The 24,551-nt window shown below is 36.8% G+C and overlaps 1 pseudogene; it reads left to right on the top strand.

Moving 5' to 3' along the window:
* The first annotated feature begins 1,733 nt into the window (after positions 1 to 1,733).
* On the top strand, positions 1,734 to 23,893 carry LOC115980800 (annotated as a pseudogene).
* Positions 23,894 to 24,551: the final 658 nt, after the last annotated feature.

Here is a 24,551-nt window from a genome sequence, read left to right as displayed (position 1 = left end):
CTACGAAAAGATGGTAAAATTCCTTGAACAGAGGTACATCGACCTGATGAAAGCTGGTCAAATTTCTTAGCTACATAAACATTGCCCAAACAAAATATTTTCTACAAAGCATCGTCCTCTAACAAACCTTACATTCAAGTAAAAATTGGGCAAAATCTTGTAAGTCCATAAAAGGACGAGGATAAACAAATATGCCAACAAAATTTTTCTAAGTCCCCAAAGGGAAGAAGAACATCTAGAAGTAAATCCTAGCAAGACACAAGCAAGAGATATCAACCAACCAGGAAGGTAAAGGTAAATGCACAGACATATTATATAAAATTAAACTGTTCAAAAGCCCCAAAAACAGGTAGGGCATCCGAATATCAAGTGTCTAGTAGCCCTAAAACATATTGGCCACATCAACCAAAAAAAAAAAAAAACTTTTATAAGGGGCAACAGGTTCAAGCTTGGGGGGCATCATCATCGTCCTTGTTAGCCTGGGAAGGTTCCGCACCAGTAGTCACTGTGGTCTGGGCTGCTGCCTGGACTGCCTCATCCTTCTCGATCTCTTTATCAACAGCTTCAAAATCCAACTCCTCGAGATCCATGCCAGGGCCGTGCTTAATCAGGTATCTCCTCAGAAGTTCAAAGCCTTTGAAATACCACTGAAACAGTATAGTGTTATATTCTTCTGTGGTCTGGAAGGCGGTGATAGCCTTAGCTACGGAAACCTTCATCCTTTGAGCAGTCGTTGCAAGGAGTTTGTCCTTTTGCTTTACTAATTGCTTCTTGGACTCCAACTACTTAGTCAAAACTTTGATCTGTTCCTTGGAAGTGTTGAGAGCATCCATAGCAGCGATCAAGTCTTTCCGTAACCCCGAAGCTTCAACCTCCAACGCCTTCACCTTCGAATTGGCCATGACGGCCTTCTCCTCATTTGCCAAATACTGGGTAGTGATATGCATTGTTTCTCCCAACACCTTACAATGAAAAGTTTTATCAAAGTCAGTAAACACAGTTAAACGCTTAAGGATGAAGCAAAAAAGGACGAGGATAAGAAAGATTACCTGCACAAGCTTATGGACGTGAAGACTCACCATCTCGTGGGAGGGTACGCTTGAAATCTCTTTCATCTCCCCCGGAGTAAGAAGCTCATTGGCACGGTCCATGGCTATCTCGGCATTAGACCAAACACTGGAACCAATCTTTTCTTTTCCTTTATTTCCTATCTTCTGCTTCTTCAAAGGACGGACAACCTCCTCAATAGAAATGCCAGGAGAAGCTACCTAACCCTCCTCTAAGTCCAAGACAGGGGTGGACGAACCTCTCTCCACCATTTCTTTCTCTTTCTCTTTTTCCTTGTCTATAATCCTTAACCTTCTTTGGCCAATGTTGGAAAGGGGCTCGTTCTTCTTCTCCTTAATCTTCGTGTACATCTCCTTGTTAAAGTTGGTTGTTATCTCTACACCAAAGAAAACAGAGAGTTAAGACGAAGAAAAAGTGGAAAAGATAATCCCATATGCCAAGGCAACTCATGTTTTCTCTATTCCCAGTCAAGTGTACTGAGGACTTAAAGAGAAGGCTCCGGCCCTAAGCAATGATGAGCTAAAGTGCGTGGATCAGTTAACTCGTCAAAATCATCGATAGTCCTTGCGTACTTGATTGCTGCTTGAACCCGCTCCTCAAACTTACTCTCAACCTCAGGACACTCCTTTATTGCAAAATACAAGACCAAGAACGGATCAGAAGTAATGACCAATATAAACAAGGAGTTAGAAAAGAAAAAGCATCTCATAAGGGGCAAACGCACTAAGCAAAGGGGTCTCCCACCGGAGCAGCAACCTAGGGACATCCCCCCAAAAATCATCAGAAAGAGTCTTCCAACTGTCACCCAACACAAAGAAATATCTAGATTTCCAATAATGGAAGGACGACGGAAGATCAACGATAAGACGCGACTTTCTATCCCAAGGTACAAACTCATAATACCCAAACTCCTTGGATTCTTTCAAAACAATAGAGATGGACGAACTCATTCAGCGCGATCATGTCTCCGTCGACAATGGTTGTCCAAATCACCATACAGCTTATGACGATTCTCCATGAATTAGACATAAGCTGCCTTGGTGCAAGGTTTAGGTAGTGAAGAAGCTCCATGATACATGGATGGATGAGGAATTTGAGGCCGCATGAAAACACAGCCTCGTAAAAACAAACTTCCCCGTGAGCAAAGGCATAAGCCTTCTCACCTTTTCTAGGAAGACGAGCCCTAGTCTCCTCGGGAAACTAGAACCTATCCCTGAACTTGCTAAAGACCTCTATTTTCAAAGAACATTTTTCCTTAAGGGCATGGAAAGGAGGGGGAACGGCTGGAGCAGGAGAATGAGAAGGTGAGGGCACATGAGAAGGCGCAGAGGTGGCTATGTCTACCCCAGCCCCTTCCTCGCTGACATTAGAAGACGAGCCTCTCTCCAAGTCACCTGACCTCACCTTGGACCCCATAATTTCCCTCCTTAAGACCCCTCAAACATATTTAAACCAAACCTGAGATTTATGCAATAAAGGGTATAATTCACCCAACACCAAACCTAAGCCACTACCACCAAAAACAAAACCCTCAATCTGTGGGTATGAAACACTGGATGAAAGCACACCCAATAGGTCACTAGAAGATTCTACTAACACCCTTAAGCGAGCAAAAAGAAATGTGACAAAGGGAGAGGTGCACTTAACTTCAGAGTAACCCACCATTAAAGGAAACAACACAACTCGAAAAGCGGAAAGGGAAGTACAAAAATAAAAAAGGAACTCAAAAGATAGGAATACAAGTAAAATTCAGAAAGGAAAATAGCGTAAATAAAGGGCGTACCTAAAAATTAGGCAGGAAATGGAGAAGACTAAGAGCAAAATGTGCAACTAAGGAAGTTAGAAAAACCAATCGCAGAGAGAAGATGAAGAAGTGAGAAAAGGAAGGCAAAAATCAAATGGTTTTGCCTTGAAAAATGCAGGAAACCTTAAAAGGTTTTCACCGAAAACAAAACCTCTTGGCCAATCAAAATCAAACACGTGGCCACGATGTGTGCCACGCTGCCACAAAGCAATCAATGCAGGAGTAGAACCCCAAGTGCCACAACCACCAAAAAATATATATATATATATCCTTTCGTATTCCTGTCACTGTCCAAAGTGTGGACGACCTCGGAATAGGGGGGCAACTGATAGACCCGATCATACCATCATCGTCCATAATCATGGGCAAGGATGAAGAGGATTCCCAGATTCGTCCAGCCAGTAATGGTCGCCAAACAAGGATGAACTACTCCATCCTCACTTATTAATGAACCATTATAAAATAATGATTAGCCTCTATACCGTTGGGAGGATAACCCACCATTAACACCCTATAGAGGCGTTACTAAGAGAAAATAAAGTCACCATTAAGGCTCCACCAATGGCTAGAAGGAGGCACTTGTGTACACGTATATATAGCCATGAAATCCAAAAGAGAGGTACATATACAAAGTAATACTCTAGCTCTTTCATACAGATTTCTTAACATTCTTTGGCCGATTTTTTCTGACTTTGGCATCGGAGACTTTGTGGCAGGCACCACACCGGTGACCCACATTTCTTCTTTTTACTACTCATTTTGCAGGGTCGAGTTGGCTGAGGACAACTTCAATCTAGACGATCACACTTGACTGACGATTCAGACTTCATCAAATAGTACGTAAATCTATTGGTTTTTTTGTTGATTTTAAAATAATTTGTCGCACCTTATTATTTCTTTTCAAGTTTCTTTCGTTCAGTCATCTTAAAATAAACTAATTGAAGACCCGTTTGTTTTTTGTGTTAATCACTATTATGTCAATTGTTCAGTACTAATAGTAGATTTGTTTGTTTTTTTGTTGATCTTAAAATAATTTTTTGTGTTCTATGTTCTCTTTTCAAGTTTCTTTGTTTTTGCCATCTTAAAATAAACTATATTATTCAATATAATGTTGATTGTTTAGAACTAATAGTAGATTTTTTTTAAATTGATTTTTAATTAACTTGTCGTGCTCTATAATTTCTTTTCAAGTTTCTTTGCTTCTATCCTCTTAGAATTACAAAAATTTTGAACTAAATTTCTGATCAATAATTTCTCTTTAAATTGTTCTAGATGGAAAGTGATGACTACAATAAATATGGACTATGATGACAACACTTTTCGTCACGAAATATCCTTATTTCGTCGTCTAAGACATATGGTGACAAAACAACATTCGTCATGTAATCTCAGTCATTAAATGTCCTGGTGATGAAAATTCTTTTCACTAATGTGCTTAAATTTTTTTAATAAAAAAATGATAGGCAATGAAAATATTTTGTCACCAATTTAAGTGTGCGTTTGGCAAAAATTATTTTTTCCAACCTATTTTACTATTTAGCTTATTTTTTCTACTTATCATGAATCTCACTACACTTTTTGATACTATTTATAGGTCTCACTGTATTATTTCTGCTAACTTTTATATTTATCTACAGTACTTTCAGTAAAAAAAATTTCTATTTTATCAAAATAAGGGGATCTCAAACAGACCCTAAATATTTTTAGAAATGAAATATTGACTTCGTGACCATCTTTAAAATTTTTATAGTATTTGGTGACAAATATTTCTTTTTCTCACTCAATGTTATCATTTAGATATGAAATTATTTTTCCTCACTGGATTTTGTCACTGTGGTCCACATTTGTTGTAGAGTAAGATGAAGCTTACTAACACTAAGTATGAAGAAGAAGACACTACTTAGAAGATGACCTTGATGAACTGGCAGAAATTTTGTAGCCAAAAAAGACTTTCTAAGTCTAAGAGTAATACAAATGACAAAGATCACAAAAGAAGGAGGACTTCAAGCATTTGACATTTTTTTAGTTAGTTCCTAAAAAGATAGAGAAAAGCATACTTGCAAATGCAAGAAGTGTGGAAAGGAATATATTGCTATTGAAGCATATAATATAAGAAAAAAAACCCAAGGGATGTTGGCCAGCTTATACTTGGCCAAAATACAATGTTTGTAAGTTCACCTAAATTTGATCCTGCAAAATTTAGGAACTTGTTATGTGTTGCAACCTACAATTACATGCATAAATTACCTTTCAATTTGTTAAGTATGTTGGTATATGAGCAATATTTTCTTACTTGTGTGCTGATGTCCCACGTATATCTAGAAATACTACTAAGAATGATATGATTAAGATGTATAAGAGGGAAAAAGAAATGATGAAGTTTTTGTTGACATCTACTCGTGGTAGAGTTTGCTAGACATTTGATTTATGGTCATCTAATTAGGTCTTACAGAAGAGGGTGTTGAACTTTTGCTATATGCCGCCACCATCTAATGGTGTATATTTGTTTGAAAATGTCTATAAATTGTTATCTATGTGAGACATTGAGAATAGGATTTTTTGTGTGACATTAGACAATGCTTTCGCTAATGATTTTTTTCATGACATGCTAAGAACTTAGTTCATATATAAGAAAGCACTTATTTGTAATAGTGATTTTTTTTTTTTTTCATCTTCACTGTTGTGCCGATATTCTCAATTTAGTTAAACAAGATGGTTTGAAAGAAATTAATGTTGTCATCCAAAAAATTTGTGAAAAGCATAAAGTATGTTAGAGGCTCACAAGGGAGGAAATTATTTTTTTTTAATTTTTTTTTTATGAATATGTTAAGCAAATGGATTTGGATGGTAAGAAAGGTTTAGGGCAAGATGTGCATACTAGATGGAATTCTACCTTTTAATGCTTCTAAGAGTTCTCTTTTATCGATGTGCCTGTCAACACCTAGAATTAATTAATTATAAGCGTAAATGCACTTTTAGTCCTACATTTTGCACTTTTTCCATTTTGGTCCCTATATTTTATTTTTACCATTTTTAGTTCCTAAATCAATTAACGCCTGACATTTAAGTCCTTTTCATCACCCAACTAACAACAAAAGCTGACGTGGCTGACGGTAGAATAAGAAAAATAATATAATCATATAGAATATAATGCCACGTCAGCATAAAAATTTTAGAAATTAATTTATTAATTTTAACTAAATAAAAAACAAAATTAAAACTCAAAAATCACTAAAATTAAGATCTAAAAAGTATCTTCAACAAAATTTAAAAAACAAAATATTCAAAAAATTCGGAAAAACAAGTTTTTCCCCCAATCTTTGGTTGGAAACATGTTCAAACTATCTCTTTCTTCCAATTCCATTTCCAATTACAATTCCTAACTAAAACCAAACAAATCCTTATAAACCAATCTCTCTTCTCCACTTATCAAAAAAAAAAAAAAATTTCTCTTCTCCTATCTCTAAGCTATTCCATAATCCCCATCAAATCTCTCCAAACCTTTATCTCTACCTCTCGATCTCTCTCTCTTGGCAAGGGTGATGACAATGGCGAAGGCGACGACAGAGGCTTGAAGACTGAAGGTGACAACGGCGGTGACTTGAAGATTGGTTGTTCTAGGTTTTGTTCGCATGAGTTTTGGATATAGATCAATGCTTCGGTACTTGTTCTGAGTTTTTCTAGGTTTCAAACCAATGCTCCGCTGCTGCTGTTGCTGCTCCACTGCCTCTCAGCCCAGCACTCTAAACCCTCTACCCTTTTTTCCCTTCACAATTTCTCTCTCACAAACCATATTTGCTCTCTCCTTTCCAACCAAACCAAGTCAAGACAAAGAAAAATAAAAACAACAAAAATCCATAACAATATCCATGAACACAGATTTGCTCTCTCCCTCTCTCATGAACCCAGATTTACTAACAATATTTATTAGCTCCTAGAAAATTCTTTTTCTTGTAAATTATTATTATTTGCTGTCTTTGGGTTCAGATCTAAGCTGCTGACATGTTTTTTTATTTATTTATGTGTGTGATTTCCAGTGTAAGATGTTTGGGAATTGTGTTGATGTAGTTCGGATCAAATGTGTTTTTTCATATAGGTATCTATAAAAATTTAGGATTCTATTGTGTCTCGGTGGTGGTGTTGGCCAACTTTTGGTGGTTGGGTTGAGTTTAGGTTGTTGGCTTTGGTGAGTTGTTAGTGGTGGTGGTGATTACTGGTCTTGGGCATGACGTATAGAGAGAGAGAAAGAGAGAGACATGTGTCCTTGAGTTCTTTGATCTGGGTTCAAGTTTTTGGATCTGGGTTCGAGTTCTTTGATCTGGGTTCGAGTTCTTGTGATCTTCATGTTCATGAGTTTTTTTTTTTAAATATTTATTTTTAATTTAATTAATTAATGTGTGTGATTAAATTATTTTTTTATTCTACAGTCAGCCAAGTCAACTTTTGCTGTTAGTTGGGTGATGGAAATGACCTAAATGTCAAGCGTTAATTGGTTTAGGGACTAAAAGTGGTAAAAATAAAATGTAGGGACCAAAATGGAAAAAGTGCAAAATGTAGGGACTAAAAGTGCATTTACGCCTTAATTATAATTTATGCATTGTCCTACTAGTGATGAATGGGAAAAGGCAGAAAAAATTAAAAAGTTCTTGGCTATTTTTTAGGATGCTACATTAGTATTTTCTGGCACAAAATATCTAACAACCAACTTATATTTTCTACAAGTTTTCATTGTTTAGTTTACCTTAAAGAAAGAAAGTGACAGTGAGGATAAGTATATGAGAAAAATGGTAGATCAATTACTTGTGAATTTTGAGAAGTATTGGTTAGAGTTTAGTGTTGTGTTGGCCATAGCAGTAGTCTTGGACCCTAGGTATAAGTTTCCTTTTATAGATTAGTGCTATTAGAAGCTTTATGGCTATACCAGTTCACTCTAATATTTGAAGGTTTGTGAAAAATTATTTGCTTTCTTTGGAGAATATGTGAGTAATGTTCCTGCAACTTCAACATCTTCTGGAAGGTCTGGTCAAGCTACTCAAGAAATTGAACAATATACTAATTAATAAGGGATCTTTGTTTATGAGGCATGTTATTTTTTTTTAATTATTTTTTTTCATATTATGCTATTTATATTTGAAAGTTCAATTATGTGTATAAACACCCTTGAACGTTTAGACCCCCAATTTACAAATTAACCAATTCAAGCTTTATGTCAAACAACTAGTGTGCGGAAAATGAACATAAGCTACAATATAGAATTGGATAAACTATCTAAGCCAAATTAAAATCACAACCCATAGCAGATAATAAAAGGCAAAGATAAAAGGGAAGGAAGATGCAAACACAAAGATAACACGCGATGTGTTATCGAAGAGGAAACCGAAGCCCTCGGCGTAAAACCTCTCCGCTGCCCTCCAAGCAGTAAACAATCCACTAGAAAATGTAGTTGAGATACATGGACAGCAATAGACCCTCCAAGCCTAATCTACCCAGTGCACCTAAGCCCTCCAAGCTTCTTGCTCCAACGAGGTTGTGCCGAACCTTTTTCTTTTCTAGCTTCCCGGATTTCGCTACTAGACCATAGCATCAACCAATGTAGATTGGTTCCTTCCTAACTGCTTCCCAGCAAACCAAACAACCCTCTCACAGTGATGAATATGGTGAGAACAAGGTTTTGGTAAAATGCCTCTCAAGGATTCGACAATGGAGAGGAAGAGAGTTGAGGAATTTGAAGAGACTCTAATGTATAGATTGTTGGTGAATCAATCTTGTTTTTCTTTAGGGTTTCTCTCTCAAAATTCTCTCTGGAAGCTCTCATACATTTGTGGGTATAAGGGGTATTTATACTGGAGTGAGAGAGGAATGTGAAACGTCAGGTTTTACAAAACAGGGGTGGCTCGCGGCTTGGCCTCGTGACTTGATTGAGTCGCGAGATAACCGTATGCCCAGTTGTCCTGTTTTGTCCTGTAGTGCTCCAGCTAGCATGACTGTTCACCTTCTGGCATGCTTGGCACGTGTGCTGCGTTTGGCGGCTTGAAGCCGCGAGCTACCCGCGAGAGTGAGTCTCTGTTTTCTTGCACACTCTTGAGCAATCAACACTCTATCTCACTCACTACCCTTACAACAAACCCACCTAAATACATGGTTACTAAATGCTGAAATACAAGCAAATTTGGCACGGAATAAAGCCAATAAAATGATTGATTAAATTCAACCTTACAATCTCCCCCTTTGGCTATTCCGTGACAAAACCCTAAAACAGACTCTAGACTTAACATGTGAGTTAGAAACAATTGATCAAAACTCACTCACACCTAACTCTAGAAGCTGTGTAGCACTTGAAACATAAGATCATGAAACTCCTGAAACACAACAATACACCATGATCATTGTATGCAGAAAAGCATGAAATGCATATGAAACAAGCTAAAGGTGATCAAGCAAAGATGAAGTGAAGAATCAAATCATGGCTTGATCAACAAAATGAACACCACAAGGTAGTGATCACAGTGCTCATTCACACTTGGAATGAACACTTGAACATACAAGTTAACAAGAACAAAGCAAGATACTTGTATGCTCAACACTCAACCAATGCATAATACACTAAGTATATGCATCTAGAAACAATCCTACAAGGGCACAAGAGTGACAGTACTTAAAACAAAATGCAAGACATTTAGATTAAAGTACTGATTTTAACATAGCATAAAAGGCTGCAATAAGCAAGGTACAAACCATAAAGCCTACAAATTATGCATAAAAACATAACCCTAAAAGCTTACATAAGCACATGGGTACAAACACAATATATCCATAAACTGAATAACATCAACAATGTATATAAAAGATTAAACCAAGATTATAAGTTATGAGTTAGAAAGAAGAATACACCAAAAACCACAGTATATCAAACCCATATAAACACTTAAAAACATAAACCTATAAGTTTAAAGGATAAGACTTAAAACAAAGGTATGTCAAAAGTATGTGTGTATTCCCCCTATCACTATGCACACTTCCCTTTGAACTTTCTCCCCCTTACTGAATGCTCTCCCCCTTTTTGGCACGAATAGCTAAAGGCTATCGTCCAACTTCCGTTGAATAGCGTCTAGCTGATTCTCCATAGTCTCGAGACGCATTTGAACATGGTTGTTTGTGGAGTAGAGAAGTGTCACAATCTTATCAATGCGTTTCTGAATATGTTCAAGTAAATCACCCACTCTATCAGTATGAGGATCAGTCTATGCTTGCGGAATACTAGCTTGTGGAACCTCAGGAATAGCATGCGAAGTAGGTGTGGTATGTGCAGGTGTCTCTGACTCAAGGGCAGATGGAGTAACCGGAGAGATGTGTGCACTCTTTGGAGTTTTAGAGGAATGACTTCTGCTAGCTTGAAGAGAGTACATGGAAATAGGACGCTGACGGGTCAACATTTTACCATCTGTAGGAGGAACAATGCCTTCACGAAGAATGAGCTTCATGATGAGACTGCAAAATGGAATAATTCCTCGAGCTGCAGTTCGAACTGCGGTCTTTCTCATGGTGTAAAAGATGTGAGCACAGATATCAATGGGAGCTCCTATAATAAGATCACAAAGGAATTGAGCCCTCCCCAGATTTATGAATGTAGTGTTGGACAGTGGGTAGAGATTAGTGAACATGATCAACTTCAGTGTGGTCAGCTCTGGTGCAAACTTTGCAGTGCTGATGGATGTGCCTGCATTGGATACTTCATGATTAGAACCTATAATTTGTAGAATGTCTTGAATTTCTGGAGTTCGATCATCGTACGGAGTTAGATCCACATTCTGAGGTCTAGTGATGCCAAGAACATCAGTGATGGAGTTTGGGGAAACGCCAAATTCCTTTCCTCTGACCCAGAAAATAAGTTCAACTCCAAGATCACTTGCATTGGAGAAGCATTCCTTAACCAGTTCTTCCATTGGATCGACAAAGTTCCCAAACAAGTTTGCCCAATCTCGTGGCTCAAAGATTCGAGGGATAAAAGTGGTCCCTAAGGTGTTAAACTCCACCACCCGTTCCACTATAGGAGTTGACTTGTCAAAGATGATTGAGTAGATGTGTGAGGTAAGCGGGGTTCTAAACCTCTCCTCATTGGAGTCTTGAGATGCCTGTGATGAGAATCGAGTCCTTTTAGCGACTGGGGTTGCTGGATCGTCAGCAACAATGTCTTTACCCTTAGAAGATCGACGAGACATCTGCAAGAAAATAGGCCCACAGCAAAGAACCAAAAACAGCACCACACAAGATAAATATCAACATGATTCGATGCAAATAAGATAGAAAACCAGAGATTTTAATACATAACTACAAACTTAAGACAGTTTAGACCCAAACAAACTTCCAACAATACTAAAGTGCACAATACGACAGGTGCAGCAAAAAAGGTGATAGTGCAATAGAGCATAGATAGACACAGATTCAAAAATAACTGTCAATGAGACAGTCTACCATGACCATGATATGCACACAAAAACGTCATTCGAACAATAAGAACGGCTAGCATAAAGCAGACCACAAAAGATATGAACATGGATAAAATTTCAAAATGAAGAATCAGAGCACCCAATATGATATCATAAAAACACAGTAATCCAAAGCCGCAGTCCAACTTCAACACACACACAAGTGAAAAGAGCAAGTCACAAAAATACCAGACCCATTTAACAAAAGAGTTTGAGAAACAACAACAGACAAATATCAAAACAAAGAAAAAGCACATTATGACCAATCAACATGAAAACTAATGAAATCAACAACAAACACAACTAGCCATATTCATCAAACGAAAAGGAGGAATCTTCAGAACACAGTATCTATCCAAATGTCAAGAAAAACATTCATGAAGCAGGGAAACTGAGATGAGGAAAACAAAACCCATACCTTTTCTAGATGATTTTGAGAAGAAATGAAGCACCAATGAAGTTCGAAAATGGGTACACGGAGTGTTTGGGAAGGAGACAGTTGAGAAAGAAGATGAACAGTCACAAAATTTCGAGGGAAAACTGAAAAAGATTTAAAAACTGCCCCTATTTTTGCCAAACACGCGTTTTTCGCGACTGAAATGAGTCACCACAAAGTCGCCAGTTCAAGCCGCCAAAACACTCAAAGACAAAAATTTGAAAAAATTTTCTAAGTGTTTTTCACGACTGGAGGTCTACCCGCGAGAGAGTCGCGAGCTGAGCCGCGAAAATCTCTGAGTAACCCTCGCGACTGGACCTTCCACTCGAGAACAAGTCGCCAAAAATTACCCGCGAGCACACGGCTGAGGCTCGTGACTTGAATAACCCGCGACTACGTCGCCAAAACAGGACAAAACTGAATTTTTGAAAATTGCAAATTTTGAGAACAAAATACTTTCCAAAAACACACTCAAAAATCTTTTTGTGCTTGAATTAACAAAGATTGAGCATGTGAAAACACATTTCATCAAGTACAATCACACAAATGATTATGGCATTTATCAAACATAAACTTATGTGTTGTGTGTGGATATCAACAATGAGATAGTCCTTAGTCTAATGTGAAACTTCAATGATCAATTCAACCAAGGCATACACAATTAGCACTAGATCATGTGATCTATCTCAATTATAGAAGTATGTATATATGGCCTCCCACATAGCTTGATAACATATCTTGGAGCTTTACATTTGACTCCACTTTCAAACATAGCATTTGATCTTTTTGATTCTTTGAGACAATAACCTCTCATTGTGAGAGTGATATTTGATATTTCACTTTAATGAACTAACCTTTGGCTTTTTGAATAAACATTCACTTGAATTTTAGGTCGCTTACCCTTTTTCCTAGTCAAATACTAGAATGTGCGACAGGCTTTTGCAGCTCAATATCTCTTTTCATTTGGAGATTTACATTTGGTGAGCTCTTTTTAGCAAAAAAATAAAGAGTGGGAAGATATATAGACACAAGTCTATGCATGTCTCAAGATCATCAAAACCATTCACTAATCATTCATGACAAGTTTGAAGATCTATTTACAATAGTCACATAGATTTCAAGATTTCTCCCACAGTGATATGAGTGCAATGAAACAAGCTATGCTCGAAAATGTACAAAGCCATTAGCACAAAGGTACAAGGCAAAACAAGTTTTTTTAGACATAAACTCAACAATGTCAACCAAACTTTTTGATTTTCTGATTTTTATGTAATTTTTGGATTTTTGACACAAGAAGAAAAGGATTGATCAAAAACAAAAAACAAAAACCAAAAATAAGCACAAATAGACAAACACACAACCATCAACATAAGCAACAAGCAATCAATCAACCATTGTCATAAAGCATAGGAAGTATTAATGCATGGACATGTTGTAATGCTTATGCATGAGTACCCTTTTTCACCCATACGTCACTTGCGTTTGGGGTGATTTCCTTATGGGATTGGGTACGGGAGTTAGGGCTTTCAAACCTTCGTGAGAAGCTTTCCAAGCAGTTGGTGAATGCACCAATCATCTTCATCACGTTCATCATTCCGGGATCACCATTTTGATCTCTCAATTGTTCACCTGCCCAATTTCTTCTATCATTTCTAGGTCCTCGTGACCTTTGAGGAGTTGCACTATTCTTTGCTCTCAGCTTTTGGCAATTTGGTCAAGTATGCCCTTGAAGTCCGCAATGATGACACACATAAGTTGATCTAGGACCTCTTTGTGGTCGTCGACGAGACTTGGCACGAGATTCAGACCTGCCCACAGATTAATTACGGGAATTCAACAACCGTTCGTTCCCCACATTTCTCTTCTCCTCTATCTTGGGCTTCTCAGTAGTAAGACCAATTGATTCTTTGGCCTTTATAAACTTCACTTCTTTAGTGACATTTCCAAATGAGCTACTTCCTCTGATATATCCCAATCTGAATTTGTCTGAAAAGTACTTTTGCGATGAAATAACATCATCTAGTTTCTTGGTGGTGACCCTCTCAATTTTGGCATTTGCTTGCACAACCTCATGCTCAAGAAATCTCACTTTTGTGTACGTTTCTGACAGCTCACCATTCAGTGTTTCTATCTCACATTTGGCCTCCCTATATCAAATTAGGAGACTCTTATAATCCTCCTTTGCCTTCTTCATTTTTCTCACAGCTGCCTTGGCCACCCTTGTGTACTCACCCGACTTCTCCAGGAGTGAGTTATAATTCTCTTGAAGGTTGGCTGTGCATTCATCTTCTTCAACATCTAATTCTTCAACAATTCCCATTGATTCTTCATCACTATGTTCTCCAAGGTCTCGTACAAGCAAATTCAACTCATCTGAAGACTCAACATGAGCAATAGTCATAAAAGCTGAGTAGTTCCCCTTTCCATCACAGCTTTCTTCAGATTCTGAGTCAGATGAATCTGAGTCACTCAATGTCGTGACATACACTTTGCCTTTTTATTTCAAATAATTCGGACATTCTTTCTTAAAGTGTCCATGCCCGTTACATTCGAAACAAGTGACACCTTGTGTAGGTTGGGATTCTTTTCCATCTTTCTTTTTGAATTCCCTTTTCTCCCTTCCTGAACTTTGGAATTTTCCTTTATCACCAAATTTGCCATTATTTTTGAATTTCAAGATTTTCTGAAATTTTTTACAAGGTAAGCAACATCTTTGTCAACCACATCTTCTCCCGATGAGTCATGATCCTCCACCTTCGCACTAATGGTTTTAAGAGCAAGAGATTTACTCTTCCGTTGATTGGGCAGCGACAGCTCATAGGTCTGAAGAGAACCAACCAGCTCCTGGACTTTGATGTCATCAAGGTCCTTGCTCTCTTCAATCGCTGTCACTTTAGCAAGAAAACTTTCCGGCAATGATCGAAGGATCTTCCTTACAATTTTAAAGTCCTCCGTTTTCTCTCCCAAATTGAACTTGCTTACAATCACCTCATTCAGCTTGCTATAGAAAGAGTCAAAGGACTCATCCTCACTCATTTTCAACTCCTCAAACCGAGTGGTTAGCATCTGCAGCTTGGTGTCTTTTACCTTCTTCGTGCCTTCATAAGTGGTCTCCAATATCTCCCATGCTTCTTTAGCAACGGTAATGTGAGAGATCCTGTGAAATTCATCTGGGGACACACCACAGAAAATAGCATTGAGTACTTTACTGTTAGCATTAGATGCAGCAAGTGCTGCCTTATCCCAAGTGGATTTGGCTTCCTCAAGCCTGGTCCAACCTATCTCAACAGCATCCCAAACAGATTCATCAATAGAACACAGAAAAACTCTCATGCGAACCTTCCAAAAAGCATAATTGCTACCATCAAAATATGGAGGTGCATTTAGAGATTGAGACCGATCCATCTCAAAAGGGAGTCAAGGATCACACAATGGTAATGAAACCACTAGAGGTGTACCCGCTCTGATACCAATTGAAAGTTCAATTATGTGTATAAACACCCTTGAACGTTTAGACCCCCAATTTACAAATTAACCAATTCAAGCTTTATGTCAAACAACTAGTGTACGGAAAATGAACATAAGCTATAATATAGAATTGGATAAACTATCTAAGCCAAATTAAAATCACAACCCACAGCAGATAATAAAAGGCAAAGATAAAAGGGAAGGAAGATGCAAACACAAAGATAACACGCGATGTGTTATCGAAGAGGAAACCGAAGCCCTCGGCGTAAAACCTCTCCGCTGCCCTCCAAGCAGTAAACAATCCACTAGAAAATGTAGTTGAGATACATGGACAGCAATAGACCCTCCAAGCCTAATCTACCCAATGCACCTAAGCCCTCCAAGCTTCTTGCTCCAACGAGGTTGCGCCGAACCTTTTTCTTTTCTAGCTTCCCGGATTTCGCTACTAGACCATAGCATCAACCAATGTAGATTGGTTCCTTCCTAACTGCTTCCCAGCAAACCAAACAACCCTCTCACAGTGATGAATATGGTGAGAACAAGGTTTTGGTAAAATGCCTCTCAAGGATTTGACAATGGAGAGGAAGAGAGTTGAGGAATTTGAAGAGACTCTAATGTATAGATTGTTGGTGAATCAATCTTGTTTTTCTTTAGGGTTTCTCTCTCAAAATTCTCTCTGAAAGCTCTCATACATTTGTGGGTATAAGTGGTATTTATACTGGAGTGAGAGAGGAATGTGAAACATCAGGTTTTACAAAACAGGGGTGGCTCGCGGCTTGGCCTCGCGACTTGACTAAGTTGCGAGATCCAGTCGCGAGATAACCGTATGCCCAATTGTCCTGTTTTGTCCTATAGTGCTCCAGCTAGCATGACTGTTCACCTTCTGGCACGCTTGGCACGTGTGCTGCGTTTGGCGGCTTGAAGCTGCGAGCTACTCGCGAGAGCAAGCCGCGAGTCTCTGTTTTCTTGCACACTCTTGAGCAATCAACACTCTATCTCACTCACTATCCTTACAAGAAACCCATCTAAATACAGGGTTACTAAATGCTGAAATACAAGCAAATTTGGCACGGAATAAAGCCAATAAAATGGTTGATTAAATTCAACCTTACAATATTCAACTAAGATTGACATCAACTATGTTGGAGGATAAGTCATGGATCGATTCAAAAGTGCACTTAAACATGATGTTATGGAGGCTGTGGATTTTAGCAGAAATTGGTTGTATGCAGATATAGATAATATATTTTTTATTTACAGTTGGTTGTATGAGTTTTAATATTTTTTTATTTATAATGTTTTGATAAGTGTTTAATGTTTCATTAAAAAAAAAAAAAATTATGTAGAACTTGCACAATCACAATTGGAAGAGTTCACTAAAGATATAATGAACATGAATATCAATAAGGATGAGCACAAGAAGACCCCTTCAAAGGAACCCTCAATCTCTTCTAATTCGGTTTCTTAATCTGTGATATCTTCTTATTTTTGATATGGCACTTAGATGGTTGGACGTAGATTTTTCCATCATTGATATTTTGATATGTCATGTAATCATTTTGGTTTTTTAATCTCTTAATCTGTGATATCTTTTAGTTTTTGATATGACATTTGGAAGCCATGTAATCATTTTGATTTTTTTTTTTAATTATGGAACTTTGTCATATTATTGAATTTGGTGGTATGGAGATTGGAATCTCTTGGACCAGTAATTTTATTTTGAATGAAGGAAAGAATTATTTGCTTTTGTTATTATTACTAAATTTTTATAATTGTGATAGAATTTTTATTACTTGATTTATGGTTGTTTTATAATTTTAGATATACGGGAATTTATAACAAATTATTTGGACAAGGTATGGCTTATTAATCAAACAAGTTATTCAGGTCAGTTATAACCTATATATTAATCATACTAGTTATTAAACGGGTCATTTGGGTCAACCCTAACATGACCTGCTAGTTAAACGGGATATATGTTGTACCGGATTACCCATTTAATAAAAATGTCATGTTAGGGTTGAGAAATCCTAACTTGTTTAATAACTTAGTCAAGTTTGTGTTGACCCATATAAGATAATGTGAGAGTCCGCACCTCGGGCCCCATTTTGGTTTGGGCCAAATCCACGTGAATGGATAGAGTCATGTTATTGTCTCTTAGAATGGAAGTTTGATTCATTATATTTTTTCCTTAAGATTAAGAGTTTTACAATGGAGAACCAAAATTGAAGAAAAATCCTCATTTTATTGATTAGAGAATGAATGTACATTGATCATAGGAAATTACATAGCTTTAGTCCTAGATACAATATGAGATAAAGTATATGGTTTTGTTTCCTATTTACAATCTAGAGATTGAAAATTACATGGATAAGTACTTGGTCTACTAACCCTTGTTCTAAGTTTGAAGGGGATGTTACAAGGTGGGAAAGTGTTAGGCACTCACCTTGCCCGATGAAACCGGTCTTCTAGACTATGGTGGTCAACATTCATATCATATCATCCAAATCACTCAATTGTATATTGATTTTTAATGTGTCTGCATGTGATGAACCCTAATTCAATTTATTAATCATTGCATTTGAATTAAAAAATAAATTCTATTGCAAGTGCGTGAATGGTGGTATCCTAGAATCAAGGATTTGAGAGAATTATGAAATTAACATGTTTTTCATATTCTGGATGTGGATTTAAGATCAAAACTAGTGTCATACTTGAACATGTGATGAATAACCAAGAACATATGAAGAACACATATGAAAATTTAAGAACATTCAAACATGTTCAAAGAATGTAAATAATCATTAGCATGATTTAATCTTAAATTCTCATTATAGCAATTTAAAAAAAAAAAAAAAAAAAAAAAAAAAAAAAAAAAAAAAAGAACAAGTTAGGGAAGGGGTTATACCTGCATGCAAGTTCCACATGGTAGAGAAGAAGGCTCTTGGTGGAGGTCCTAAAGGTGAAGTAGAAAAGAAGAACTAAGAGAGAGAGTGTGAGTCTCAAGAAGACTAAGATATGACAAGACTACTCAATTTCACTAGAACTCAAAAAGGGAGAAGAGAGGGTGTTTCTCTGTGCTTTGGAATGGAGGAGGGGGGGGTTATATAATAGTGGTGGAGAAAATATGAATGGAAAAGAATTTAATAAGAGTTGACAAAGGATCAAAGAGAATCACGAACCTAGACCCTATTTCAGTATTTAGAGAAAGCTAGTGCATAAAATGTGGAGGCTGGTGGGAGTGATGAGTAAGCTAAATGACTAAACATTCTGTTTTTCCCATAGCTCCATAGCTCCTATAACAATCCACAGAGCTAAATTCAAAAAAAAAAAATCATATCTTACTCAATTCTGATCGGAATTGTCTTACTCTTGTACTTAAATTGAAGCCCCAGATGTCTATTTTCTGAAAAAAAAAAATTAATCTCACTCACATATTCAAAATATTCTAAGAGATATCAACAAAATGATGAGTAGAGGTCATTTGTCAGAAAATAGTTTTAGCATAATTAACATTAATAAGCCCCAAATTAGTTTCCAATTAACATTAATAGACTCTAATCACTTCCATCTTAGATTTAATCAGTTCCAAATTTACCACGATTAAAAAGATAATTATACAAATTACTCATTGAATAATTAATGTTTGATAATCTAATTAATCAAGTGTGTGCAACCTTACCATAAGATGTAGTCTTAGCCAATTAAATTATGACATGTCATTAATTTCAAATGTTGATTATAATTATAATCAATTGAAATCAATTGTTCATAATCACATATAGTCATACTCAATTTTGTGATAGTGCATCTCGGCTATTAAAACTTAATTTTGATGATAACTTTCAATCTAATGGTTCGATTAAGGCTCATGATTAGTCAATTTAATCGTTACAACATCAAAATCATTTTAATGAAACAAAATTAAGGATCTAGTGGCCACAATTAAGATGCCTACTTTCAAGGTGATATTACCCATTTATCCTCCATATGAGGTTAAATACGAGTTGTAAAATGGGGTGTCAACACATAATACTTACAACTCGACTTGATGTGAACTTGACACATACGCAAACACAAATGGCCACTACTAAGTTTAACTGCAAATTTCTTTGCCATTTTGAGTGTTCCTATCTCTCTCTCTCTCCTAAAATTTCCAAATTCTAGCCTATACAAATAGGCTAGAATTTGTTGAGAGGAGTATAAATCTCTTTTTGGTGAGTTACCAAATAATGCATTTTTTTCCTCTTGGCTTCTTCTTTCTTTCTTTTTTTTTTTCTTTTTTTTTTCTTTTTTTTTTTTTGAAGCTCTGTAATAGAGCCAAACAAAAACTTGGTTGCCTAGTCCTTGAACAATTTGAGTTTTGCTTTTGTTTGTTAATGGTTTGGGGTATGTGTTTCTCTTAGTGATACAACCAGTTTTTTTACTACATGTTTGGCTTCATTTAATTGATCAAGGTGTCATCAAGAATGAATTTTTTTTGTTGTTTTTTGTTTGATGATTGAATGATAATTGATTGGACAAAGGCAATGTGGTTGGTTCTGATATGTGTCTAAATGAACTAGGGTTTTGTAGCCTACAAATATGATCCTTGGACTCTAGATATTAGTTTTATTTTGGTTCTTGGAAATTTTAACAATTAATTCTTAAATCATTTTTGAGATAACGTCATATACTCATATATATGCAACAAGTTTTGTACCCATTAAAATTAACATTCAAATTTAGGTCCCATCATTATAGAAAGCAATAGCAGAAACTTGACTAGAATTCCCAAATATTTAAAACATAATTTTTTTTTAAACCCAAAAATCAGGTTTGGGTACCCATGGATAAAATATTCGGGATTCATGTAACAATCGAGTATGGGTGCTTATTAATTATAAAAGGAAAACACTAACTACATTTTGAATACACTTGGAAGACTTGTGAGTTAATCCTATGAGATCTAAGAGGTTCTATAACCTTCAAACTCTACAAGTGTCTATCGAAACGAGTTCTACAATCAAGTGCTGGAGATCTAAACCTTTGAGTGTGATCTTGAAGTCATAAGCATGGGAACTTATGTGCTACAAATTCAAGAGAGTAGAGTCCATGGAATCAGACCTTGTACTTGGTTGTGTCATTAAGTTCTACAAGTGATAGCAATAGATTTAGGGTTAAATCTTTTGAAAACTTCAATTCTTTGTAATGGATTTGTTTACCTTGAGGATAATTAGGTCAAATTCTCCCCAAATTTTTACCTCAAGGTGGTTCGTCTCATTGGTTTTCTTAAGTGATCATATCTATATGTTACTTTCTTTTCTACTGTGCATGATATGATTTATTGCTGTTTAACCTAGATCTTACAATTGACCTAAGTAAACACTTTGCTAATATATTAGGTTAAAAAATCTGTTTTAAGGGGAACAAACACAATTGATCCCCACAAAAATATTTGCCTCCTCTATTTTTTTTTTTTTTTTTGAATAATGACTTTACTGCTTAACTCAAATAGGAGAGGAACGATAGAAACCAGGCTTGGCCCCATCTCTAATCATAGCCTATGTGAAAGTTATTGTGTGATTGTGTGTAATAATTGAATAATGAACAAAAACATGAAAGAGAGAGCATATACAAAGGTTTATGTGATTTAGCTTAATGGACCATGCCCATAGTGAGAAAGCTCTTGGCGGCTATATATTAATATTAATTACTTGTGTTACAATGAACCCAATGTAAAGTTTATATGCTAAATGATATTTGACTAACTTAGGCTAACTATAGAAGTAGACAAATTAGAGATGAGAACTAGTCCAGACTAGTTTACAAAGCTGCTCATTGAGTTACAAGATGGCTTGAAGAATTGTCCTCTCCAAAAACAAAAGAAAATGATAAATTATCAAAGGACTTTACAAAATACAAAATATCATCAATAAGGGGTTTAATGTTCCAATGGGAGGGCACTTTGGATTCCTTGACATTCAAAACATCTTCTTCCTGTATATTGCCTCTTCAGTATTTGGGCTTTCTACCAACAAGCATGCACATTGCACAAACCGATTAAGCCACTAGGTTGGTACTAGGGGTGTCAAATGGGTGGGTTTTGGGGTGGGCATTATTGGGTTGGGTATATAAAACCCATTTACCCACTAAAACCTATTTAACTATTTATTTCTAACCCAAATCCAACCCAATCCAATTATTATGGGTAAACCCTGTAAGGTTGAATTTAATCAACCATCTTGTTGGCTTTATTCCGTACCAAATTTGCTTGTAATTTAGCAATTAGTAACCCTGTGTTTAGGTGGGAATCATGTAAGGATAGTGTGTGAGAAAGTGTGAATAAATGCTCAAGACTGTGTAGTGGAGCAAGAACTCGCAGCTGGATCTTGCGGGTGGCTCACGGGTTGCAAGCTGCCAGAAGATGCACACAAGTGAAGCATGCAGAGAAGCTAAACCATCATGCCAGCTGTAGCACTACAAGACAAAAAGTCCAGACTAGCCATTCAGTTAGCTCGCGGCTTGGACTTGCGACTTAGTCAAGTCGCAAGGCCAAATCGCTAGTCCACTCTATTATGGAAAAACTAACTCTTCGCATTCCTATCTCACTCCAATATAAATACCCCTTATACCTATGAAATATAGAGAGCTTCCAGAGAGAATTTTGAGAGAGAAACCCTAGAGAAAAACAAGAGTGACTCATCCACAATCTTTACATATTGACTCTTCAAACTCCTCAACTCTCACCCTCTCCATTGTTACATCCTTGAAAGGTTCTTTAACCAAGTCCTTTTCTTACCATACGCATATCTGTGAAAAGGCTATTTGGTGCTTTGGGAAGCAGTTTGGAAGGAAACAATTCATATTGGTTGATGCTATGGGTTATAGTGGAATCCAGTAAGCTAAAAAAGAAATAGGTTCGACGTAACCTCGTTCGAGTAGGAGCTTAGAGGGCTTAGGTACATTGGCTAGATTAGGCTTGGAGGGTCTTCTGCTGTTCATGTATCCCAACTACATTCTTTAGTGGATTATTTATCGTTTGGAGGGCGGCGGAGAGATTTTATGCCGAAGGCTTTGGTTTCCTCTTCGATAACACATCGTTGTGTTATCCTTGTGTTTGCATCTCTTTTCTCTTAATCTTTGCCATTTAATTTCTGCTGTGGATGTGATTTTATTTGGTTTAGATTGTTTATCAATTCTATTATATGCTTATGTTCATATTCCACACATTAATTGTTTGATAATAAGCTTGAATTGATAATTTGGAAATTGGGAGTCTAAACGTTCATAGTGTTTTATACACATATTGAACATTCAAACCCCAACTCACCCAATTACCCAATTATCAAGATTACCAAAATGCCATTAAAGTGAAAATGAACATTTTTCCTTCAAATTCCGTCATTTTCTAACTAACCAAACAGAGAATAGAGAAAAAGTTTCTAGCTAACATTTTTCATAGATGAAGCTCTACCATCAACGACATCATCTCGAAAGCATTTGCCGCTGAAGGAATGTGTAGAAATTACAACCACCATTTTCCTGAACAAGTGGTTATGGTTTTAGAATCGGTACTGAGCAAAATCGAAGAGCAAGAGTAGCTAAGGGGTTTGTTTTTTAAGACGGACCTTGATTCCTTAGTCTCAATTCTTCAGGTTTTATAGCAAGGAAGCACAGACTCGAAAATCACATTGGCTACAGTTTTGGAAGCAATCGCAAACGATGCCGAATCGAAGCTCATAATCACAAAAAAGAAAAACTTATTGGAGGAATTACTCAAACTAATATCTCCAGAAAACGAATCATCTATAATGAAGCAAGACTGTCATGCTTGATCCGAATCTCAATGCCGAAACGAGCGAGATCAAAACTAGACCAACTTGGGGCAATAAAATTGGTGGCAAAACTAATTTTGGATCCGAACCCATCGTCAATGGTGTCAATAATAGAAAAATCGCTGAAGGTGATGGAAACAATGTCGTCGAGCAAAGAAGGTCGATCACAAATATACGATGACGTGGCATGCGTAGCGGCAATAGTCCAGAAGGTTTTGAAAGTATCGAGTGTAGCAAAGGAGCATGCAGTGACGATACTGTGGAGCATGTGTTACTTGTTCCGTGACCAAAAGGCACAAGACGTAGTAGCCAAAGCCAATGGCTTAACCAAGATTTTTCTTTGCCCAAATTTAGCGAGAGAAAGAGAGAGAGAGAGAGAGAGAAGTGTTTGGAGGCTGAGAAAATGAAGGAAAATGAAAACCTGAAACACTGAAACGTTTGAGGGTTTTTTTTTTTTTTTTTTTTAATGGGAAAGGCTAGTTTGAATTTGGGTATATTGTTTTTGGGTTAAATGGGACTCAATGGGTTTTTAGTTAAAACCCAATAATCACTGGGTCTAATTGGGTTGATGCCCATTTAGCCCAACTAATAATTGGGCGGGTTTGGGTTCAATTAGAGTGAGTGAGTTTGAGTGGGCAAATAGGTTTGGACTTACTTTGCCACCCCTAGTTGGTACACAGTTGTAAATCCACTACTAATCTTTCAAAAGAAAATATGAATTGTAAATCCATTAGGTTGGTATACACAGTTGTATGTTTTGTCCAACTCGCAGGAAGATCCTTTATCTACGATCTTTGAGACCGTCCAAAATTAAGCCATGGACAGCAGAAAGTTCTCCAACCTGTGAATCTGTGATTGAAGCAGCAAAGTAGGTTTTCAGCAAAAGGTTCAAAGGAACGTTTAAGAGGGCCAAAAAAACACCCTCTTTATAGAATTTAGCTAATCTTACAATTTTGAAATTCAAAGGAGTAATCCCAGAGTCTAGTGAACCATGAGAATCTAGGACTTCACTTGAGGGTTGAACATAAATGGTGGGCAGCCTGTTGATTCTCACTTTCTTAGAATATAATTTGTTTGTTGAGCTCTCTGGAAACTAGCTTTTAGTGTAGGTTTAGTCATCCAGCTGGGTTACGGGTAGCGCAGGCAATGAAAGCAAGGACATTTCAGTTGATCTTTTGGATTATGATGAGTATACAGAATTTCAAAGCTTCACATTCATGAGCGAGATCTATTGGAGCTGAAGCTGTATTGGATATGGACAAAAAATTTCCTTGGGAAGTTACTTTAACCCAACGTGTAAAAAATTAGAGCACTATTCACATATGTTTTTACTCACTAATCTACTTAATTATGCTATGATTTGTTTAAATGATTTAATAAATCACTGGTTAGCAATCCTATGACGTCATAAGAGTCTAATGCAATATCAGTAATTAGTCGCTAACCCATGCGATGCTCGGGAAAGCTACAAA

The sequence above is a fragment of the Quercus lobata genome, chromosome 3 (assembly GCF_001633185.2).
Source record: "Quercus lobata isolate SW786 chromosome 3, ValleyOak3.0 Primary Assembly, whole genome shotgun sequence".
Classification (NCBI taxonomy): domain Eukaryota; kingdom Viridiplantae; phylum Streptophyta; class Magnoliopsida; order Fagales; family Fagaceae; genus Quercus; species Quercus lobata.
Note: the sequence above shows the minus strand (reverse complement) of the source record. Positions and strands in the feature narration are given on the sequence as shown.